Source organism: Helicoverpa armigera, chromosome 18, assembly GCF_030705265.1.
Source record: "Helicoverpa armigera isolate CAAS_96S chromosome 18, ASM3070526v1, whole genome shotgun sequence".
Classification (NCBI taxonomy): Eukaryota; Metazoa; Arthropoda; class Insecta; order Lepidoptera; family Noctuidae; genus Helicoverpa; species Helicoverpa armigera.
In genome coordinates this window covers 7,795,910-7,822,286 of record NC_087137.1, presented here as the reverse complement: position 1 = coordinate 7,822,286, position 26,377 = coordinate 7,795,910, and the positions used below count along the sequence as shown (strand labels likewise).

Genomic DNA, 26,377 nt, shown 5'->3' with positions numbered 1-26,377 from the left:
GTGATTTATAGACCTCTTATATGTGTGGTGATGTAAATTTGTGACCATAAATGGCATAATTTGGGGGGATTATAGAAATGATGTAAGATTTCTTTCTAGATAAATGTTTATCATTAAGTATTGGTGTGGATGATGCAATTTTGATTGATTAACTAACGCAATTATGTGCTTGCTATGATCTTACGCTGAAATCGCTGTATCATTTGAGATAAAATTTGACAAAGATGGAGCTCTGGAGACAGAGGAAGGCTACGTCTCATGATTTTGAGACTTTTCATAAAATACTCAAAATATGATGTGACTATTTTATGTCACTAGGATAACTAAAACAATTTTTTTCCGAACCAACTAGATTATGATTTTGCTCGAGTATATTTATTTATCACGAAATTTCATTAATTTGTAGGTATCTATATTTTTTAATTTTTGCCAAATAAAAGCAAAGAGGCAAAGCAATATAGAAAGCTTATCACAGACCCGAGATGACATTTTTACTCGGTCACATGAAATGTGTTAGTGTGGGCACAACCCGAGATGAGTGTGTTTAACGAACCATTTGATGGGATACAGGCTTTGCTTCAACAATATATACTTTTATACAGTTTTATAGAACATTACAGATGTTTTGAGTAGGCTTCTAAAATAAATTAAGTAAACGTTAATTTAATAAAGATTTGCGAATAAATGGGAAATCTATGCATGACACTTTTTATCTTGTTGACATAGAAAGAGTCATCAAAAGATTTAAAGAAGCTTTAATTTTAATGGAGCTTTGTGCAACTGACGGTGAAACTTATAACAAATGAAAAAGAAAGTTTTAAATTGACTTCCATCAAATAGGTACAGCTAATAGGGTGCGTGTGTTAAAATTTCATGCGAAGACCTTGAAAAAAATACTCAATTCAATTTAGAATGCTACAACACATTACGATATCGTAAATCAGCCATTATTGCACGACATTTATTAAATAACAAAATAGCCACCAAACGTTCTATTTAGATAATCCACTCACACAACTCATAAAGGGCCATGATATTTATTTGACACATAATTCTTGGCCAATAAACGACAAAAGCCACAAATTGTTACAACTAATAAAACTATAAAAACGCCCGCGTGTTATATGAATGAAAAGATGAGAAGCATGGAAAGATAAAGATTTATTTGCCAAACTTTTTATTATTGTATGGTCGATTTATTATGAGGCTCACTAAACTTTCGTAAGTGGGTACCATAGGAAATAACCCATGAAATGGGGTAAATGTGAAGAACTAAACAGGATTAGTGTGGAACCACAAGAATTGATGTAGTAGACATAGTTTGGAAAACTGTTTTGTAATGTGTGTGATCACTAGGTGGAAAATAGTGGAGACACAAAGATATGTTAGCACGTTTTACTATGAATAATTTTATTTGACGTCTAGACATTCTAGACTCTGTCAAATGTAGAAAATTTTTGGGGAGACCTTTGTCCAGCAGTGGATGTCTTTCGTCTGAAACCACGGTGTCGTCAACGACCATGTATAACTAGCAGTTATAAAAACTATGACTTCCAGGTTATAACCGTCACAAAATACAATCTATTCGCCATTAAATAAATATCTGCACAACCCCTATCTTTCGCATTTATATAACAAGAAACAAAATAATATTATCTACCAAAAATGTACTGAGAAATAAAACCAACCAAATTGGTTTACGGAAAATAAAACTACTTACACATCTCTTTTGCGTTATTACGATAAATCTACTACAGAAATTGAATAACCTAATAGATAAAATCCATCAATAAAAATACACAATTTATCAAAGAACTTGCAAATAGGCGAGTACTACATTGATAGAACTCACAAATAGGTCCGTTACATCAATAGAACTCACAGATAGGTCAGTTCTACGCGGTTCTATATTGGTTTGCTGAATGTGGTTCGCAGAAAGCCGGGATTACGGGCGTTTTTAGCTTTTGTGCGGTTGAAATCAGTGATAGATAACCTGCCTTGCCGGAGATTAAATTTCTAGATGAAATGTTGCTTATTTGTCTGTTCGGACTAGTTCGAAGTTATGTTAAGTAGTTGATTTATGTTCTGTAGTTTGTTTTTGCTTTATTCTATTGTTTTAAAGTCACAATAACTTTTGTATACAGTTGTATTCAGAGTCATCAAGTGCTCAAGTCTTCAGAAGTCAATTTTCCCTTCATCAAATTAATTATAACCTTTTTTAACCCTCTCAGAATTACATGTAGCAATCGAGATTATGATCGTGGCTGTTTCTTGCGGTTTCGCTTTCGGCTCGTGTTGGAACGAATAAGTGCCTTACAAGAAATTAATTAGTCTATGTTAATCAAATATGCATATATTCTAAAGGAAAAATAATTTTCGAAACTTGTGCAGTACTTTCTGAGTCTTCGTACTTTTTACATACATCCCATACAAATCTTTCCTCGTCATAATAATATAGTGTAGACAAATCTCGGTAGGTATCTGAAGTTGGGACACAATCTCCATGACCTACATAGGTAATGTGATTATCTTCACAGGATGATAAATGGGATAACTTTCGGCTCGGAACCTATACTTAGTAAAGAAATACAAAAAAGATTTTTATAGAAGCTGACTCAAGACTCACTGAAGGTAATTGAAAATTACATTAACATAACAAATAAGCCGTATTTCAACTAAAGATCTACTACATAAAAAAAATATAAATCTGTAAAGTTTGCTTGCTTGAACGCGCTTATCTCAGGAACCACTGATCCGAATTAAACATTTCTTTCAGTGTTCATTGGCCTATTTATAGAAAAAGTAGTTGTAAAGTGCTAAGTAGTTTTCACGGGATACGGCTGAAATCACAGGTGGAAGCCAGTAGTTATTTTATACGGACTTGAGTTAATGGACAATCCTACTATCCTATCATGGATATTATAAAGGTAAAAGTTTGTGAAAATGTATGGATGTATGTTTGTTATTATTTCAAGCAAAAACGGCTCGACCGATTTATTGAAATTTGGTATGTAGATAAGTGATACCCTGGATTAACACATAGGCTATTATTATCAACACACCATGCGGGCGGAGCCGCAGACGGAAGCTAGTTAGATATAATTACTTATGTATTTGCACTACTAGGAATGTTAGAAATGCTTACACAAAGCAAACAATTAGTCCTTGTGTTTATAATATTAATATTCAGCACACATTGGTAATAGTTAAAGCACATGCGATTGATAGATTGATTCGCCGATTGATAACCTTGCTCCATTGATTGGCGTGAATGATTTATCGGTGTTCTAGAGTTTATGCGATGAAATGCTTTTCTATCGTTTAATGGATAATGATGTTTAGTTTTGTTTATGTTTCTTTATGATTATATTACGTACACAACTGTTTACTATACTTTTACATATAGGTAAAGGCAGTAGACAGACATATTTAGGCGAAGATAGATAGTATAACTTATTGCTTGAGTGTCCCCGCGATTTTGTTTGTATCTAGCTTGGACCGAAACAATTTACCTTAGTCTTTTGCCTTTTGATGTTTGAAGAACAATTATCAGTTTATCAAACATTTTAGTTTAAAACCGCAAGAGCTCCTCGCCTTACAACATTATTTCAATTTATATCATATCCAATGAACAAATCTTTTAAGTCCTTTATTAATTCCAACAAAAGTTTTTTACAGCATTTTACAAAACTAATCTACGTAACATCCGACGTTCACGAATGCTCAGCATAGATGAATAATTTTACATTTTACAATAAAACAAAGTTGTAGAGAGAAAAAAGTAGAACTAGGTCGAATACCAGGAGATTAGAAAAGCCGTGGAGTAGCTACTTAAAGAATTCCTATTTGAAGACTTGAATAGTGTTTTCACAATCTTCTTCAATTACTTTGAAGGGTACTTTTATGGCTGCAACGGAATTAAAAGAACCGCAGTGGACAATCCAAAGATTATATTGGCTTTAAACAGGACTATTTCATTATATAGAAAATTGGTATTGGATTAGCAGTTACGGATTAAGGAATTTAAGAAGATAAATAATGTACCTAGGCATTTAACAACTTTTTTGGGGTTGGTTTTCAGTCTAACTGTGTGAATCTGATATCTACTAGAAACTTCATGGAGAAACTCGTCATGACAAGATCACCCATCTAAGGATTGACCCAGCGGCCAGTTATAGCTTAGCCATTATCCTAAACTAGCCGTTTTCCCGCGGTTTCACCCGCGTCCCGTGAGAGCTACTGCCCGTACCGGGATAAAATATAGCCTATGTTACTCGCAGATAATATAACTTTCTAATGGTGAAAAAATATTTAAAATCGGTTCAGTAGTTTTTGAGGTTATCCATTACAAGAAAAACAAAGAAACAAAGTTTACCTCTTTATAATATTGGTATAGATTAAATATTCGTTCTAGCAAAAAAATACTAGACTACAACTAAAACAACCTTTCTAAGAAGTGCGAAAATATTTGTGATCGACAAATTCTAAGTGAAATACGGTCTTCAGTTGTTTGTATTACCTAAGATTCTTGTAACTAATCCAGATTTATTGCTATCGAGTGTAAAGCGATTGGCATCGATTAGTCGCAACCCTAACGGAGTACTATTCTAGTTCTACCTCTAGTAACTACTAAAGACCGATTTGTTCGAGTTTCGTAGTTTTTATTTGCCGAGTTCGATTTGGACGACACCCTAATTTGTAAGGATAGCATTGGATAAGGGCGGGTTTTCACTTCGTATTGTCGATAAATAGTAATGAATTATGCTGTTTTAGGCTTTCTTGCTTGACTTATCTGTTGTTCTTATTATTTCTTCGAAATTGTCAAGATAAGCGTACGAACCCGAGCGATTGCGAGCGATGCAAGCCGCTAGAATGTTACGCGAGTTGAAGCCCAGTGACTAGGCTTATTGTAGTTAATATATGATATATGATATATACAGTTATGATATGTATGTATATGCAATCTTAATGAAATATATGATTATGTTTTAAATTGACACTTTGACATAGTCAAAGGATACTCAATATCATTTATATTTTTTTATAATGGCAGGTTTTCAAGGCACTGAAAATGAGAACAGTAGTAGTATTTTCACACAGTGGGTACGTAGCCTAAGGGTAAAGGCATCAATGGCTTACACACACACACACATACACACATACGTGAATACTACGCTATAGTACTGTTACAATTCCATTTTATTGTCTTCCACGTCATTGGCTTAACGGCTACTATTGCCGAGGACATTTAGGCGTAATTACTATTTATTTGATGTTTCTGTTCGAAGCCTAGTTCCAGTTACATGGTGTTTTTATTTTAGTTTGTGACTAAAGGGAATTTTATTTGATACTGGTAGTTTCCCGAGTCGGTTTTACTCGTGTCCCGTGGATGCTACTTATCGCACCTGGATAAAAAGGGCGGTTCTATATTAGGCTCTTATCTTTTTTGCTTTAATAGTTTTGGCGTGTAATTGCTGCTATCAATTGGACATCTTTAGCAGTCGTTATGGGTTGGCAGAAGCCAGAAAGTCTGATAACCAGTCCTACTAAGGGGTATTGGGTTGAGTAGGTCAGATAGGCAGTCGCTCCTTGTAAAACATTGGTAGGTACTCAGCTGCATCCAGTTAGACTGGAAGCCTAACACAGTTGGGAAAATGTCTAGGCAGATGATGATGAGTGATGACTTTCACATTTATAATATTAAGTAGGGATAATTTTACAGCCTTATAATTAAGAGACTTCTGACTTTCTTTTTTCGGAAGCTTTTTTCATATTAAATTATTTCATAAAGACAGCATCTAGTCTCGGAATTTCATGATTAATATTTTGGCTTCCTTATCGACTCGGCTCGTCATTTGCTTCCATACAATATCTTTTCTAACAGTTATTTCAATATTTTCCTTCTCTTTTATTATATTGTCCAATTCATCAATCTTTTCCGTATAATTTATCTTCTGAGATAGTCTACATAAATGATTTTTACACCATGATTTGTCTTTTCCAATTGAAAAAATTAAAAAGTAAACTCTGAGCTTTTGAGAGTGAAATCAAGTGACGTGATTGAGACCGTCTTTTTTTTAAATTGTTTTTAACATTTTTAGGGTGGGTTGCCAATTTCGTCAATGGGCGGCAATTTCACGGCTGGTTATAGCTTAGCTGTCATTATTGTTAAATCGTGCAATCCATCCTTATGTTACGAATCGAAACGAACAAAAACACATTTTTTTTTGCTGTTTTGTGACTGTGATCCTTGCTATATTATTTTAAAACGGCTGAACCCATTTCAACTGAACATATCTAAAAACCTATGCTGAAAAATCCGCTTTCAAATAATAAAACTACGTCTTAATCGATTGATTGATCCATTTAAAAACTCCTTTTTTGCATCGGATGTTAAAAATGAATCGTTTTTTATACAAAGTCAAGAAAGATAAAATGCTCTGTATCAGATAACTTTCTTACGTTGAAAGTTCCGCTAAGTTCGATTCAAGTTTTACGAGTACAACTGCAATCTTACAGAACTTTGATGTTTTCATTCGAGTTTCGAACAATCGTTTAGCAATTTTATTTTGTAGATTTTACTAGATACTTAACAGTTTCTGTTTTCTTTTCATTTTTAAGGTCGGTAGCTTATGCTGGAATTTATCGGCTAGATTTTAATTTATCTTTACTTATTTTAATAAATCTATAGAGTAAGTTGTTGAACACGCTGATCTCAGGAACGACTGCGCAATAATCCACGAAGGTTATAGGCTATTTTTTATCGTATTTTATATTGAAAGTAGTTTAACAATAGAAGAAGAGAGATTGGATTATAAACCACTGACAGAAGCTAGTAGTAGATGTTACTTCTTAAACTGATTAAATATTTTTATAGGAAATAGAATTCACGTTAGTAACAAGTTCAAACCTATTATGAAATTCAGTATTAAACGCACCAGAATATACGTAACAAATTTACAAATCAAACGCCCACGATAAATAAAACAAAAGAGAAGCGTAACTAGATTGATATATAACAAAGATTTATACAAAACATCTAAATCAAATGGAAAATGTTAGTACAGTCAAAATCAAAAGTAGCTGAACAAATCTTAATTTCCAAACTCTGCTTAATACCGTGTAGTCAAACTTAGCAAAGTATTCTTTTTTTTAAGTTAAGGATATATTGTGACACCTTCACACACGGTCGGTTAACCCCATGGCAGGCTATTTTTTAGCTTGTGTTATGGGTGCCAACACAACTGAGAAACTACATACTTATAAGTACAGATCCACACCACAGAAAACAAACATGCTCATCGCACAAATGTTTACCGTACCGGGAAACGGACTCGGACCATCCAGATCGGCAATCCGGCATGGTGACCATTGCGCCAACTAGGTCATTTAGGATGATAAGTAAATTTTGACATTATGAGTTTTTTTTAAGAAATCATGACCCTTAGCTGTTATACATTATTGAAAATTTTGATTCTTCAGTTAGTTTTGATGCTGACAGTACAATTCAAAAACATCGTAGTGTTGAGTCATGTTTTCCGTAATTCGAGCATTCAAGGGTGTTCCAATTCAGATGACCGATATTTCTTTATAGCCATGTCCAAATTACTTAACGATGTGTTATATTTATTACTACTCGTAATTCGTAAGATCATGTAACCAACATTACTTTGATATCTCAACTGTTTACGATCTCTGAAGTATGTATTTTGTACACAGTCTATCAAAAGTCGTTGAAGTGGAAGATTTTTCTCTGTAGGTAGGTATCAAACGCAAATGAAATGTGTTACAAGTCAATTTTATTTTAAAATAGATGGCAAGCGAGCTTTTCTTATTTTTTTCCCATTTTCCAACTATTCAAATAAATATTCACAAAAATACAATATTTATTCATATTTGTCTATACATACATGTTAAGGCAAACATAAATAGTGATTTTCAAAGTAATATAATTTTTATCAAAGTTGAGAGCCATATTGATACCAATTTATTACTTTGTTTGTTTGTTTTCGATCCAATGCATCAACAATGAATAGGTTATGTTTTATGTATAAAAAGCCTTTGGCCTGAAAAGGCTTCTATTCAAACATATAAGGCACAAAAATTACTTGCGTTTTCAAAGAGGCTTTATTGGTAATTTTTTCATAGGCCGCGAGTTTCCTCACGATACATTCCTTCGCAGTAATAAAAAAGAAAATGTCATGATAATATGAAAACAGAAATTTATTTAGTACCTATTTCTTTTGCCCTTGTGACAATAGTTTTTCTTCAAAAGCCTTTTAAAGCCCACGATTTTATTACCGTACCGAGTACCTATTAATGTTTACTTTGCTAATGGAATAAAAGAAAAATGTTAAAAAATTAAATAAATGACTCATCCGTCTTGGATTATAGTCCTTACTAATATTATAAATTGGAAAGAAACTGTCTGCCTGTCCGTCTGTCGAGCTTTCACACTAAAACTACTAAACTGATTTAAATGCAATATGTATTCAAAACCTGAGAAAAGATTATATCTTATCTATATTTTATTCAGATCCGGGCAGTCTAAAAGTCAAGTAAAAGTCGTGGTGGCCTAGTGGGCAAAGAACCAACCTCTCGAGTATGAGGGCGCGGGTTCGATTCCAGGTCAGGCAAGTACCAATGCAACTTTTCTAAGTTTGTATGTACTTTCTAAGTGTATCTTAGACACCAATGACTGTGTTTCGGATGGCACGTTAAACTGTAGGTCCCGGCTGTCATTGAACATCCTTGGCAGTCGTTACGGGTAGTCAGAAGCCAGTAAGTCTGACACCAGTCTAACCAAGGGGTATTGGGTTGCCCGGGTAACTGGGTTGAGGGGGTCAGATAGGGCAGTCGCTCCTTGTAAAGCACTGGTACTCAGCTACATCCGGTTAGACTGGAAGCCGACCCCAACGTAGTTTGGGAGAAAGGCTCGGAGGATGATGAGGATGATGATCCGGGCAGTCTATAGTTCTCACAGGACGTGGGTGAAACCGGCGGGAAAAGCTAGTATTTTATAAATAAGTCTCAACTTCAGCAATCTTTCAGCATATTTGGAAGATAGTTTGTCAAAGTCTCAGCTATCATTTATCATGCCTTATTTTTTTGTGCTTTTAATGGACAAAATATCGTGAATGGTGTTGTCAAATAAACTAATGCACGGCTAATGGATGAGTTTTATTTAATTTACTAATGATATGATAGTGTAAAGAAATTGAAGATTATTTGCTACGATTAAATTGATAAATCGGTTCACTTGTTTGGTAGGTATTTATTATTTCGATATTTATCAAGAGTTTGAGTGTCGATTATCATCATCATCATCAGCCTATCGCAGTCCACTGCTGGACATAGGCCTCTCCAAGTGCACGCCACTGAGATCGATTTTCGGCTACTCGCATCCAGCTCCTGCCAGCCGTCTTGCGCAAGTCATCACTCCACCGTGCCTGAGGACGTCCTACACTACGCTTGCCGAGGCGTGGTCTCCACTCTAGAACTCGTTTACCCCAACGGTTATCGGTTCTTCGGCTAATATGGCCAGCCCACTGCCACTTCAGCTTGCTGATTCGGTGGGCTATGTCGATGACCTTGGTTCTCTGACGGATTACCTCATTTCTGATGCGATCCCTCAGAGAAATGCCAAGCATAGCCCTTTCCATAGCCCGCTGAGCGACTTTAAACTTGTGGACCAGCCGTACCGTCAGTGTCCACGTTTCGGCTCCGTAAGTCATGACAGGTAGGACGCACTGATTGAAGACTTTCGTCTTTAGGCACTGTGGGATCGATGATGTTAGGACTCGACGTAGCTTCCCAAATGCAGCCCAACCCAACTGAATTCTCCTATTCACCTCGTCCTCAAAGTTGTTTCTACCTAACTGCAATGTCTGCCCGAGGTATACATATTTCCGAACAACTTCGAGAACGGCGCCGTGTATCGCAATCGGTTCCGGTAGAACATGTTCATTGAACATGACCTTGGTTTTGTCCAAGTTCATCCGTAGGCCGATGCGTAGAGAAGATTCAGCCAGGTCGTTCAGCATTTGTTGTAGGTCCTGCAGCGTTTCTGCCATGATGACGATATCGTCAGCAAATCGCAAGTGAGAGATGTGTTCGCCATTGATGTTGATGCCACGTCCTTTCCAGTTCAGCGTCTTGAACATATCCTCCATTGCATTAGTGAACAGTTTCGGGGAAATAACATCCCCTTGTCTCACTCCTCGATGCAACGGTATGGGCCTTGTTTACTGATTTTGTACTTGGACGGACATTGTAGCGGCTTCGTAGAGACATCTCATCACTTGGATGTATCGCCAATCTACTTGACAACGCTGCAGGGACTCCAGAACAGACCAGATTTCGAGTGTCGATTATGAGCTAGTGTTAAAAAAAGTAAAGTTCAGTATTTTTTTGGTTGTGTCCTGCTGTTTAGAACTACTTCACATATTCGAAGCCAACGATTATCTTATTCCAAAAGATGTTCTTATCTCCTTGGACAGAATTATTTTCGAATCGTTGATACCTAATATATCAGTATGGTTAATTCTCATTATTGTTACTGAATAGCTGCTTTCCCGCGGTTTCACCCACGTCCCCTGAAAAATTTTGCCCGTACCGGGATAAAATACTATGCTACTTGGAAAGAATGTGGTTTTTGAACAACGTAAGAATTTTAAAAATCGATTCAAAAGTTTCGGAGCCTATGTGTTATAATAGTAGGTAAGTTTAGAAGTAAAGATTAGTATAGGCACAGAATATCGGTCTCCATAAAAGACCATTACACCATTTTCTGTAAATGATAGTTACATAGCATAAGTTGAACGACCACCACGTTTGTTCAGAGCATGTTTGCAAACCATTAGGGTTAACACAGTGTGTATCTAGGCAAATACGCCTTGCCTTGGTAAGATACTACCTAATGTATCTTTGAGACTGTAATGGCTCATTCGTATGGAACGAACGAATGCTGATTTTATGCTTACACTATTAAATTATTTTAATGCAAATAGATGTAGAAAAAAGGTTTATCTCTCTCTTCACTCTTGAAAATTATTTAAAAATTAAAAGATGAATTGGTGCTCTTATCCTAGTTTTAGTTTTTTGTTCATTTGATCTAAACTAAACTTGCAATATAGACATAGACACATGTATATGCAAATCAAGCAACTAATTATGTAACAAGATTTAAATAAATAATATATTAGACAAGAAAAAATTTAGGACAAGCCCAATGATGAACACTCGTACTTTCTTCATGATGAAAAGAGCCTTTTTACTACATATTTTGTGGAGCAGTAAATAAGACCAATTTTTTGCTTTATTTAAATTATTCCTTAGCAACAATTTTACCTAATTACTAATTACCCTGTTTCCCCGAAAATCCAATACTGAATAGCGTCGAGCCGAAGGATTATTCGCATCAATGGGATCCAAGCCCCATGACATAATAATCTATGGCTTTTTAGGTCAGGATTTGATAAGATAGTTATGTCAATATGTGCTGTCTAGCCTTTATCTAACTTCCTGTAATTAGTGGGTAATCTTTTTAATTGATATTTGAACATGAATGAATGATGACTTTCCGTGGATGAGCCGGTATCTTGATTGAATCGCAGTTTATGTGGTATTTGAAAGTCTGGGCTAATTTACTGTATAGTTTGATTAATATCTGTTGAGTTGCTTGTGCGTGAAAGAGTAAAAGCAACAGTCCATCGTTTCATCGACGTCGTACATTCCTTACTATTATACCCTAATAATATTATAAATGCGAAAGTAACTACGTCTGTCTGTCCGTTACGCTTTAAACCACTGAACTGATTGTAATACTTAAAATGGTACAGAGATAGGGTTGACCTTGAGAAAGAACATAGGGTAGTTTTTATCCCGGACTTTTGAAGAGGTCTCTTGGAAACGCGATACAACCGAACTCGACGCGGGCTAAGCCGCGGGCAAAGCCGCGGGCGCATACTAGTAGCTTACAACAATCAAGATCAAATCAAAATATAGTAGCCTTCTACAGCTACTACTCTCATATAAACGATACTTTATCCAGAATTTAAACTTATACGACATTGCAACTCTAACAAAACTAAAAGTAAGACCACACTGCAAAGACTCGAATAGTTTCCGATAAAAAGAAAAACTGAATCCAGATCCGATAAAGTCGGTCTGCCAAGCTTAGGTACCAAGAAACTATTTTAATTAAAAAAACATTCTTACTCACTTCTTTCTGCTTTGATAAGTCTAGAAATGGCTTCTATTAGCTTCGAAATATTTTATACTGTAACTCGCATTTTACTGGCATTCTGAAAGAACTTCTTTATGTGGTCTTCAGTGAGCAGATTTCAACTTTATTGTTGTGAAGTTAAGGTTGGTAATTGTCTGAGAAGAAAGTGGCTTCGTGGTTACCTGGATTAAAAATAGTCTGTGTAGGTAAGGTTAGTGGTTAGAATGGTATCTTTTATGCCTTATCGTTATACCTACTCTATCAGGTGTATAATGGTATTCCCTATAAACAGAATAAGTACTCATAATATATTTTCTGTTTTCATAGGATTAAAATGTCTCTCTGCGTGTTTCTTCCGAGATTGATATACTTTCTTACTGTTTTGGTTTCCAATGCAACTGGTCATAACTGAATGCGCATACTTCTATACTTACACAACTGGGGATAAGATCACATGAGCGATCATCTCTATAGAAAAGGAATAAAATGCGCTGCAATTGACAGACTAGAAATCAGCTACCTTCATGTCTAGCCAATATTTTAACCAAATCATCTATTTCCATACTCACGAAAGAAAAATCACTGAAAAACTTCCAAACATGTTATCTAAAAAACACCTTAACATATTCCACCTAGGGATCAAAATTGTTTGTACACATTCACGTCACTCTTATATCGAGCTCTTTTAATACAAACTGACAGCGTTAAGCGATGCATGACGTCATTGTAAATACGTCGTAAGTGAAGATTCCTAACAGATTGGCTAAGAGTATTTTACCAACCGGAACCGCTATGAGCACTAATCTCTGTGTGAGAAAGTCTGCCAATTTACTCGCCAGGGGCAACGTAACAGATATTGATAGCTCAATCATTCATTTTCAATCTCATCCTTACACGTCACACGTCAAAATTAAACAAACACAAGCATAAACTTGATTCTCTCATTTACAATGTACGAGTAAAAGCGGCAGAGATGACAGCACATAAACCTACCTCAACTTGTCATATTTTACAGTAGATTTTCAACCTTATCACTATAGTCGAAGGGTACTTAATGTTCGATTGGTAAAATTTGACAGATTGGGGTAGGTCAACTTATTGGCGTCTGTTCCTTGGTGGTAGGTAAGGTACGTCAATGGCGTCTCCAGTTGGTTCAATGATCTAAGTATGTTAGTATATCTACGTCGTAAGTGAAGATTCAATATACATACTATGTTGATATATACATACATAAGTAGTACTTAGGAGAGTAAATAGGTTAGTTGCGTAGAAATAGATGTGTTATTTGTCAGTTTCCACAATCTATTTCTATGGAAATTGATTCTATGGGATTCGCAATTGCATTCCCAGGATGTTGTTATTCATTGAACTCAATTCTCAATAAATTGCATTACCTAGAATCATTAAAATGAAATATGTATCGAGTTATCTGAAATTATACGCTGGCATTACTGATTCGTTTCTAGAAATCATTTTTGTGTAATATTTAACACACGCTACAGAATTATTATTATTTTTTGGATGTATAAGACTACAGTCTGACATAAAACAAGAACAAAACTTATTAATCCATAGTCATACTCATAAGTCGTACTATGGCTAATAAACCAATCAAAAAACAAATGACTCGAGTTTTCCCTCTTCAAAAACACACTCTACAATCAAAATCAAAAACAACAACGTGAATCTCATGAATATTGTATTTCAAACTGTAGTTGACGCTTCTAGCCGACAATTTATCGAAGTTTTAGCATTAATGTATGCTGCTGCAGCCAGATAAGCTGCTTCAGCGCTGTGCAGCGCTCAAGCGATAAAGCGCTGAATGGTTTTATCGGGGGTAATTGTTTGATCGGAAATTTTGTTAGAGAGATTTGATTTTCTGATATGGGTAATAGAAAGGTCTAGTGTAAGCGTGGGTTCTGAAGTTCTGGTAGTTTGCGTTTAATAAACTTATATGACATCTTGAGGTACTTATAGGAAATTGCAGGCATGAAAAATATATTATTCTTGTCTTGGCATATTTCAATAATTTTGACATTAGTTTGACAAATTCCTTTACACATCTATTTTCTATTCCATACTTTCAATAATTCCCATAATTATTTCTTATCAAAGTTCACATTTTTTCCTCTTATCTATTTTTCATAAAAAAAATCAAAAGTAAGTATTCAATTTCAAAACATGCAAATGAGCATGGAAAAGAAAAACTTTTGTATACATTTTGATCTTTCAATGCTTTAGAATGTTTATTTTTATTTTCATTCACAAGCGAGCATAAGGAAGTCGCCATTAAATAAAACGGCTCTCAGTTCCACTTTTTACGAATGCATTAGCTTAATATATACCGTAATTTCTATGTGAAGAATTGAATAATTCATTCATAAACATTCAGAGGAAAATACCCCAGATATCACGAATTCCGTATGAATAATAATTATGAAGGTAGATATACTGCTATATTTAAAAAGGTATAGTAGGTTCCTATATGTATTTATGAAGGTGCCCGCGGCTTTGCCCGCATGGTGTTTTGATAAAAAGTGTCCTATGTTCATTCTAGTACCATCAAGTTTATTATGAGTACAAAGTTTCACGATGATCGGTTAAGTAGTTTTTGCGTGAAAACGTAGCGAACCGACGGATTTTCGCATTTATAATATTATTAAGTAGGATATATTCCTACTACTACTATATAAATGTGAGAAGATTGTCAGTCACGTTTATCGTACGCGTAGTTGCTAATCTGTGCACTCCGGTTTCTATTCGTGTACGACAGAACTAACTAATTCCTGGAAGTCTGTGCATGTGTGAAAATTAATTGGTAATCTTCAACAACAAAGTTAAGTTAATAATAAGAAAAGGCCGTGGGATTGTTCTAAAGAGTTACCGCGGCCCTGGTACACAAACGGCTCCAGCGAGACCATGGTGGGTTAGTCAATTCGACTCTGACACTTCCTCACGACCCATAGCGGGAGGAGTCATTTGATGAATTCCCACAACAAAAAAATATACTTTAGATCACTTTATCTAATGCAAAATGAACTACTCACATATCCATGTGAATGCTCCATTTACGCATAGAAGGCTGTAGTATAATACTGTGTATGTAATTAAAAGGCAAGCTAAGATAAACTCTATGTAGGCAAACCACATACACTAATATTCCAGTATATATCAGTTATGTATGTACATTTAATTATACAAGCGCGATAGAAGCGTCCCGTTTGATTTATGGGAGGACAAGCCTTCGGAACGAGATGCATAGACTATTTCCTACATCCATCAATGACGAAGTACACTCGTGAGCTATCAATATGGGATAGGGACAAAAATCTTGATGACTTTGTAGTTATAATAGGTCTGAAGATGGGTAAAAACTGTTTGTTTTTTTTAAACAAGCTTATATTAGCTGCACTTGAAACTAACTAGGTGTGTAAGAAAATCTTGGAATCTTAATTTGACCCACTTCCCGGTCTTCGATTAGGATGAAATGCAAACGCTCAGAGTTCTGATGACAATACATGACTAGCGTGTTTTTTAGTTTTTAAAACTATTAATTTTTATTATATTTTTTAGCAGTACATAGTGATTCCTAATTTTAAATATGAATACCTTTATAACCTATGATCACAGATTAAAGAATATTGACATGGTTATTTATTTTTGAATTATTAATATCCTTACTAATATTTTAAAGCTAATCTACCTCACTATAAAATGTGGTCTTAACCAGCTTTAGTGCTAATTTTAAACTAGTCTTAAAGAACGTTAATGGTTTAACTAAAGCCGGTAATATTTAAAGAAACACGCTTTATTATAAGACGCGCTAATCTCAGGAACTAGGTACAGGTTTGATGTGAAAATCTTTAAGTAGATAATGGCCCATATATCTGGAAAGGCTTTACCTATGTTACGTGTATATTTTTGTATACAAATGCGTGACCTAAGAAACGTTTATACATTTATAACTATTATTATGTTAGTTTCATTCAAAATCAAAATCAAAATCAAAATCAAATTGTTTTTATTTCAAATAGGCCTTTGCAGGCTCTGATGAAACGTCAAATTAGTTGCACGGTTCCAAAAAGTTGGTATCATGGAGAAGAGCCGGCAAGAAACTCCATAGACACTCTTTTAAAAAGTAATATTTTCACAAACATTCTATTACATAACAATAGTAAGCTGATAAAATTATACAAAGCAACTGAATTTATTATAAGATGCGCTAATCTCAGGAACTAGGTACAAGTTTGATGTGAAAATCTATAAGTAGATAATGGCCCATATATCGGGAAAGGCTTTACCTATGTTATATGTATATGTTAGGTATATATTTTTATATTCGAATGCGTGAAGTAAGAGTCATTATACATTTATGACTACTGTAAATACATACATTTATAAAAACTATACTATGTTACAGTTTCGTAAAAAATCAAAAAAATAATAATCGTGTTTATTTATTACTACTGTAGATACATACATTTATAAAAACTATACTTACTTTGTTACAGTTTCGTAAAAAAAGAAAAAAAAATGTGTTTATTTATTAGTATGTTCTTATTTCTACAGATACATAAAAATTCACAGTCCACTCTTATTTTCTCCTAAACTCGGGTGTACAAAGTCAACCGACTATTCCAATAAAGGGCTACAATGTATGGGCGAAATATTTCCGTGATCACACCCCATGACAAGGGATTAGTGGTCACAGGATATTGTTATTAACAAACAAAGGACGCCTGCGTTCACGAGATAATTGTATCATCACTTATCTTTATTTGCAACAATATTTTCGTAAATTAACGAAGGGGGCGTTTTTGTTTTAGTAAATAAGTTTCTTTGTGGGTTAGATGTGGTATTTTGATGATATTTTCTATGGTGAAACTCATATAGAACAATGGTAAATATACCTTTTATCATCTTAATGATTTCCAACTCAGAGAAATATTCTCCGGTTTTATATAAAACGTGGTCTTAAATTAAATATAATCTTAAGCTTAAAAGTACCGGGTTTAGCACTAGAATTAGAACATTAACATTGTTCGAGACCATACATAGTTTAGATGCTTTTTTAGGACCTCGTTTTATGAAAGGTGCCCTACGTGTAGCTGAGAATGAATTTCCTAGATGACTGTCTCCAAGATTTTTAATCATGGGTCTTGGTCTTGGTTCCAATCTTTGGTCATGCATAAAATACTAACAAAACTTTGGATAGTGGCAACACTCTGCTACGTTGTAAAAATATATGAACCCATGTGGCGCTTGAACCATTTTCATCATAGCAAGTTTTTTATCCAGCAAATATTAACATTACCACGCTATGCGACGAATACAGACATGGAATTAGTCCATTTGCGTTACTAAGTGGCTCATTCAACATCTCTGGGTAACACTATGTGTTACGTAACTGAGCTGTTGTTCCTAATACCAGATGCTAAAGAAAGTATGACAATGTAGGCATCTCTTTGATAATGTGTATTTATCATTGGTAAGGGTCCGCCATTTTTTAATATCAAAATATATGGGCAGAATACATAGGCACCTAAATACATAGGCTTACACGATAATAATATTACAAAGCTTTTAGATATTTGAATAGGTAGTGCATGAAAATGGATTCTGAAATCCTAAATTACCAAAAAGTTTTTCAACTTTGAACTTAACGAGTATTGTTTTAGGTTTTTTAGGTTTTTTTCTTAATTATCATTTAATCATTTATTTGATTATGGAGTATGTTACATAAAGAACCTTTCTAGGCAAAAACAAGAATATTAGGGGTACGTAGTCTGCAATTTCTTTTGCATACATTGTGAGCCCTCGTTAGAAGATCAAGGGTTAAGTAAATCGAAGTTTTGGAAACTCGTTTCGGACTATTGGTTTAGGTCCTACAATGTATGTTTGTCACAAATCTAAATTAAATTGCATTGATTGCCAATAAGCCTTTACGAACGGGTATCGACAATTAGTACAAACATTTGATGTTGTTTTTTTAAGTCCGGGAACAAAAAGAGAGATGTTAGGTATATTTTTACAGCTATGTGTTCGTCTGTCTGTCTGTGGCACCAGTAACTGGTAAACGGTAGTATCGTTGTTTCTGTAATTTTTGGGATGAAAGCTGGTATTTCAGTGGTGGTTCTATGTCATGTTTCATGAAATTCTACTTTACTATATTTGACCGCAAGTGTTTGTCTGTCTATTTGTGACAGCTCTAAAACAAATGAACAAATATGGATTTGATGTTTTTGGATGAACGCTGGTACTGACTTGTTATATTTGAAATTTTGTCAACATAGTGATAGGGATCTCAGATACAAAATAGCAAATATATTTCGTGTTTAGATTCGCTCCAATTACTAGTTTTTCAATTCATTTTCACTGTTTTTCAATCTAGCATAGATTACGAGATTACCATTCCCATTAAAAAATATGATTTTTTACATACGGACTACACAAAAGAGGCGTAACACTGAAATCTGAACGTTTACATTTATATTACGGGTTGGTTCGCGTGACGGGAGCTATAAAATAAAAATGGTTGATTGCTTTGCTTCTATTATTACCGACAGTCTAGGCGAAGGTTTGTTACGAGTAGGTACCGAAAAATGTATGTATGTAGTTGGTAGGCGTGTTTTGTAAATAGTCACGAAATAAAAATTGTTTTCTTTAGATGTTAATTTGAGATTCGCTTTTCATATATTCTTAAATACTTACCTTCACAAATTGAATGGTTTTATTATACTAGGCTCTTTATCTACAGCTACACTTACAAAGATATTTCTTGTCTCGATCATTATTTGAAAACGTCAACGCTACTGATAAATATATATATTTTTTTTTAATAAAAAATGTTTTTCCCAGAAATCGATATAGGTCATAATTTAATTATTAACTGTAAATAATTTTATAATTCTAAAACACTAATAATATTGTGACAAACAGAGAGCCAAGTGCCTACTAACAATTTCATTACTAAGCCCACCAGTTGTCATTGAAAGTGTTACTGCAGATGGCAGCGGTACCCCTGGAGACAAAACGTTCTATCTTCAATCCAATTCCAAACGATTTAGAACCTTAATTACTGCACAATACAATTCAATTTCCAGCCACCGTTACCCGCTCCAACAAATATTATGTCAAACGCGTACCATATTGAGAACATGAATGAATTTCTTCACACCACGACTTTCTGGCGTCAAAATAATTCTCAAATACGTTGAATTCCATTTCGTTCAATTTTGTAGATAACGTCATTCTTGGTGCGAAATTATTTGCATAAGTATGAATTACTAGCTGTTTTCACGCGGTTTCACCCGCCTTTCGCAACTACTGTCCGTACCGGGACAAAATTTAGCCTTTGTTACTCGGGGAGAGTGAAGAGTGTAGCTATCCAACGAAGTAAGGATTTTTAAAATCGGTCTAGTAGTTTTTGAGTTTATCAATTAAAAACAAACAACTACAGAAACACCCTCCTTATAATGTTTAGTTAGTGTAGATTCCTGCGAATATCTGTGTGCAGTATTTCATTTAGGTAAATAAGTTCTACAGTTTTGGCTTAAAAACGCGACTGACATACAGAGTAACAAAAATAAAATACGATCATTGGAAAATTCATATCACATGATTGACCCTGAAATAAATAATGAACCAACATTCTTATATAGGTACCATTGTACCTATAAATAAAATTCAGAAAAATTTTACGCATATTCTCACAAGTACCTATGTAGGTGGTTTTTTGTACAATAAATAAATATTAAATCAAGTACGTACTGAAAAACAAAAAATAATCCTCTTTACTTTGAGACTATAAAAAGAAGAAAATAATGAATACTCGATCAGTGGTATATAGCTCTTTTATGTATCGAATAAATACACACTGAAACAAAGGTAATACAGTTTAAGTATATCAAATTTTTATTGAAACATCTGAATTCGGAAAATACCGATAAATTTTAAAGAGGCATGAAAGAGTAAGTATTTTCCCTACAGTTTCTAAATAAAAAAGAAACAGTCTACCAGTAAACCAGCTAAAGCCATTTGGGTTATTTTTGTACTATAGTTCGTTACCATGGCAACGGTTATAACATGGGTTCTTGTAATCAGATTATTATCTTGTTAGTTCAGAACATTTATTTTTGACATCGAATATCATCAGATTCTGCCTTCTGCTGTGAGAGTGTCAGAGTTTCTACCATGTTCTTTCTAGAGCCCTTTGTATACCATGACCCGGGTAACTCTTTCGAAAAATCCCGCAGGCCCGACATTGTAGCACCTACCTACATAATACTACAACAGTATATTTAGACCTTATCAATATCGGTACATGAAAACTGACGAAACTAACATCCGGGCCCTGAGAACCTTTTTTCGTCACAAAAGGGTATATCAGGCTGTTGACAAGCTGGATATGACGTATTATTTACTAACAATGACGTGATGAGTATGATACCAGTTTATGATGAGTCATTGTCGTGTGATAATCACTTCCTTTATTTTGTTTTGCCTTGTTTTTGGGTGTACTACGCCGAATCGAATAACAAATAATCGAATATCAATTGATCGACCACTATAAATCGAAATTCTAAGTACTCGAACATTCATAATATCGAATGGTTATTAAATCGAATATTCAATACATCGCGCAGTCAATACATCGAGTGTTCAAAATATCGAATGTTTGTTTGATCGAGCGTTAAATGCATCGCATATTCATCCTATCGAAAAATCTGTATTTTTTATGAATACAAGAAAAACTCAAAATTTTGTAATAAAACACATTTTAATATAGTTTTTATTATTATTTAACATTTTTTCAATCGCATTATCATCCCTTTTGCCTCTTCTTTGTAAAGTAGGTCTCCCCAATCCCGCGTTTGCCTTTTCAATTCATACAAAAATTTAAAATGTACCTTTAAAAGATAAGAATTAAAGATTAAAATGTGATTTATTATAACAATTTGAGTTTTTCTTGTATTCATAAAAAATACAGATTTTTCGAAAGTATGAATATGCGATGCATTTAACGCTCGATCAAACAAACATTCGATATTTTGAACACTCGATGTATTGACTGCGCGATGTATTGAATGTTCGATTTAATAACCATTCGATATTATGAATGTTCGAGTATTTAGAATTTCGATTTATAGTGGTCGATCAATTGATATTCGATTATTTGTTATTCGATTCGGCGTAGTACACCCCTTGTTTTTGGTGCTATTTCTTGCTTAAAACACAAGAATATTGTCTTCTAGTCCAACTTGTATGTGCGTCTTGTTTCGGAGAATTTTTAAATGGTTTCTCTTTAGTTATTGTGCCTATGGGTTATCTCAGTCGATTTGAGATCGTATTTTAGTCAATGAATCTATTTTAAGAATGAGGTTTTTCTTATAGGTGTAAAGACACGTTAAAATAGAATAAACATTTTCAATAACAGGTCTTTGCCCTGTAGTGGGACAATAAAAAAGTTGATGATGAATGGCAAACTATTAGTATTTAGAGTGTCGTAACATCAAATTGTTGTCTTTGTCTCTAAACCAAATAGGTTAAGAGCAATTAAAAAACATAATTTATTTTAATAACTAATAACATTACAAGCGCCTACAAATGAGCACTAATCAGTAATCAGTTAGTACAACAAGGTACGATAATTTGACAGTGTCTGATTGATAATGAAATCCTAACAAGGGTTGTGGAGGTCAGACAGTATGTACCTATTTGCGTTAATTACGTAATTATTCGCAGACAATTGTATGCAAAAACTATTAAACAAATATATATCATGTTTGTGTCGTGTTAAATATGCAGAACTATTTTTGGGTATTTTCCATGTGAGATAAGTTTTTTTTATGACTACTTCTATTTAAAGATCTATCTATTCGACTGGTTGACACTTCTCGTGACCAAAAGGCTGGCTATGACCTCGGCCAAAGGATTAGCATGGCGATCCAACGAGGTAATGCTGCCAGCCTTTTGAGCACACTCCTAGTCGACAGCGATGTGCATGTTTTTTATGCTTTTTTCGTTATTTTATGTTTAGGTTTTTTATTTAGGATAGTTTTTATGTTTATTGTAAGTACATCAATGTGTAAATATCTATGTAAATAATTAAAGAACTTACTGCCTCGATTTTAAAAACAGTAACCATTGAGTTGCTTGTCCGTTCTTCTCCATAGAAAGCTACTTTTGGAATGGGCAACTAGAATCAATTTTCTTTATATTTTTGACGATCGACGACGATAAATGGTTTGACTTTGTCTTTGTTTTGAATCATCACTGTTTGTTCTTATTCAAAGAATATTTTTAATATAAAGAGTTAAATATAGTTTCTTTGTTTATTGTAGGGAATGATGGAATTGAAACTTAAAATAGATTATCCAATTAAAAGCTAGACTGTCCTTGAGTGACAATTGTGTGGATAAACAGTACAATAAATGATGAATGCGAAAATAACTTTATCTGTCTGTTTGTCTGTCGCGCCCGCCAAATCTATTAAACCAATTTAAATGCAGTCAAATGTAGTCAAGAGCCTGAAACAGGGCGCAAGTTACTATTCACATGATTGCGGAAAGTGGTTCTGACGGGATATGAGTGAAAGAACTATAAGGAAAAGTTAGCCTTCTATAAACCTGACTTCCTATAATTATCAGTTCAGTTCCCAAAATTTAATTTAAATGATGACAACCAAAATAGCTTTCAGAAACCAAGAATCTGTGGTTTTGTAAATGTAGTTTAGCAGAAATTGAACGGTCTGTTGGTTTACCAAAGCCTCTTGCCCTTATGCCACAAGATTTATTGCTCAAACGACTTTAGATTACCTATTGGACCCTTGTTACCTTTAGATATCAAAATAGTCATCTTCGGTACCTGTTCTTGGTATAACGAAAACCTAAGGTTTATTTTTTGTATGGTGTTTGAGGATTAATAATTATATATTTCATCGTCATCTTCCTCCTGCCCTTATCTTCATCTTTATTTTATTTGGGATCGGCACAGCATATTGTCTTCTTTAGTACTCTTCTTACTCTATATTATATTATACTATACTTTTTTCAATTGGTAACATTTGTGTGATGAATACGTTTCTTTGTTGCAGGGTAAGCCACCTATGAATTTTGGAATAAAGACGGATTCGACGTTGTCATTTGACAACGTAGGTAAGTGATGTACATAGAAAAAATAATTTAATACTATGAAAAAAATAAAACTTGGCTCCCGTAGGTACTGTAAGGTCTATAAATTAGAACTTTCCAAATATTTTTGTCATTTTGTAAACAGACAACCTCAATAAATAACAGGTAAACAGTAATAAAAAATTTCCCCACCACAAATCTTTCAAACCTCCACCACGACAAAAAAAAACACATAAGTAAAAAGCAAAATAGTTCCAGCCAACCTTTGAATACGTCAGGGGCACGCAACCTCAAGTCCCGTCTGATGACGTTTACTTCAAAGACTCTGTATGCCTGAGTGCGAGCAACCACAACATACGGGTCAACGCTTTTAGGCTTCGCAATAACTTGGCCCTGTGATTTATGATACCCTGGTACAATGGTATGTAGGCGTTAACGTTGTTACGTTAGCTTTTACAGATCAGCGCGTTTACGATTGATTGATGGGTTTTTGAAGCTAGAAAATTGGAAGATAAAAGAAGAAATTGATAGTCATATTTGGAAAGTAATGTTCATCATTGACCAATTGCATACTGAGTAAGGCCTGTTTTGATACTAAGTATAGTTATCAGCACGAATCTTGAGCTCTGACCTACATCAGAAGTGATTTATTAGCAAAGAACCAATCCCGAGTGACGGCTATGACGCGATGCGCTGCGGGCCAATCACCGCTTTAGCCCTCCCCCGCGCCTCACTTCATACCACAAAAGGGACCCAATAAATTACTTCTGCGCAGGTGAAGGTCAGAGCTTAAGATTCGGGCCGATAACTATATTAATATTACCACGCTTCATCAAGGCGGATAGGGAGTTACAAAAAGGTTTATTTTAGGATCATTAATTCCTTGACCATTGCCCAGTCCGTCTTGTACTTATATTCATTAATCTTAATCAACGTTGACCTACCCTACTGATTTTTAAAAGGATTGTTTACCTAAAATACGGGATCGAAGTATGGATCGAACATAATAATAGGCAGAGACAGTGTCAGCAACTTTTTGAGTTCACAATAAATGAAATTCTAAGAGAAACTTAACTTTATGGGGCTTAAGAAAGGTATACTATTGAATTGTTAATATTGCTTTATGTTCAGTTAAACGGTTTCACACACGTCACCTTGACTGGTCACTGACCGGTCAACTATTGAAAAGTTTGTAGTATTAAACTTGGCAAATATTAGGTATTATCGGTCTTGAAAAATGATGGCGTGTTATGTATCAATCATTTCTTTCAGATTTTAATTTTATATTTTGTTCACATGGTGAGAGCGCACATTTTATCGTTATCGAACGCGCTGACTTTAATGGAATTTAAGGTCAGAAATAATTAATAAATATTTACTAGAGAGTTTGGAACTGTTGCTAGTATGAAGATTTTCAAGTAATTATGTGGGCCGATCCCGGCGGCACTGCAATGCCGGGCCGACCCGTGACGGGAGTGGAGCGAGCCCCGAACATCCCGTCAGGTTACAAAAATCAGTTTAATATACTGGTCCCTCAGTGAAGGAACTTTCAGATATTAAGCTGAAAAGAACAGATACTACACTTTGATCTTAGCCAAAAGGCCGAGAAGCGATACCGTAGTGCCGGCACCCCGGGGTAGTCATTCAACCGCGGAGAATCTTAACACCGCGATTCAGGAATGTGACGTCAGCGTACAGCGCCATCTATCGAAAAGTTAGGGGACTATGTATTAAGTAGGTCACCCCCCTAGTAATCGTCACGCATAGTGCGTAATAAAATAAAACAGTAGTAAAACGTACTGTGATCGATAGCATTAAAACGAATATAAAATGAATCATTGCTACTTTATTGAAAAAGGGACAGAAAACAGGACCAACTAGCTCCCAAGTTGTAAATAAACAAAAAGGAGGATCTTGAAAAGTCGTTTTTAAAACTTTTATTCTGATTTACTTAACAAAGTGTTGTATAAAAAATGGTACAGGCTTAAGAATAAAATTGTTAGATTAAATGAACAACAAATAAATTAATCAAGATTAAAATGAACAATAGTACCCCTTCTCTCGATATTTTCAAGATGTCTCTCCGCTGTAGCAAATGTCCCCTTATAAGTAACTCCGCGGTTAAGCTGTCATTGTAAAATAACCTTTAATGGCTTATAAATAAAATTGCTCCTTGAATACTGTTTTATGTTTAAGATTTATTGTTATTATACGATCGATAACTGCGATAAATTCACAGAGCTACGTCATTTAAGTGTTTTAGAATTTATTACTTACTCGTAGCTTCTCATTCTCCTGAAATTGATATAGGTACAAATTCGATGATCTACCTCTATTTTATCTCGAGGCACTCTGTATGTAATGTTAACACGAACACATAAACAAATTAAGCTTTACAATATTCAGCCTTTAGGCTGCCTGTCCACCGGAGCGGAGCTAGGCTGCGGAGTGGAGAAACTGATAAATATTAACCAATAGGATTGCACAAAATCTCCGCTATTGGTTAATATTTCTCAGTTTCTCCACTCCGCAGCCTAGCTCCGCTCCGGTGGACAGGCAGCCTTAACGTCCCAATGCTGGGCACAGGGCTTATCTCACACAGTGAAGGATTGAGCATTAATCGCCATGCTTGCTCAATGCGGGTTGGTAATTTCAGACTCTATAGTCCAGGTTGCCTTTAAAATATAATTATAGACTTTATTCAAATATCAGAAACTGCAAATAAAGCCAACGTCAACGAGAATGGCACATCTGTCGTGTATGGAAATCAACCGTCAATCAATCAATGAAAAATATACGATATGCGGGCTCTTGTGTAAAATTTACAATGATATTATTTTGTTTTAATTTAACAACTGCAGAATACATTAAATTCTGCTTTGTCCGTGAATTCGCGCGTGTATATTTTTTTTCCTGTGGATAGAATATCGCGAAATTCTCACTTCATGAGTCTTGAGGAACACCTATGTAAAAAAATGTAAACCTATTTAAATATTTTTACCAATAGGTGCATCATAGT

General features: G+C 34.7%; 1 protein-coding gene and 1 non-coding gene across 3 annotated transcripts in view; one reads left to right on the top strand and one right to left on the bottom strand.

Moving 5' to 3' along the window:
* The window catches only part of LOC110379197 (neuropeptide CCHamide-2 receptor), a 90,449-nt gene that overhangs the window by 10,465 nt on the left and 53,607 nt on the right, over positions 1-26,377 (top strand). The gene's annotated exons all lie outside the window — the stretch shown is intronic.
* On the bottom strand, positions 24,780-24,972 carry LOC126057012 (U2 spliceosomal RNA). The gene has a single exon (XR_010277387.1). It is a non-coding gene; the product is annotated as a U2 spliceosomal RNA (small nuclear RNA).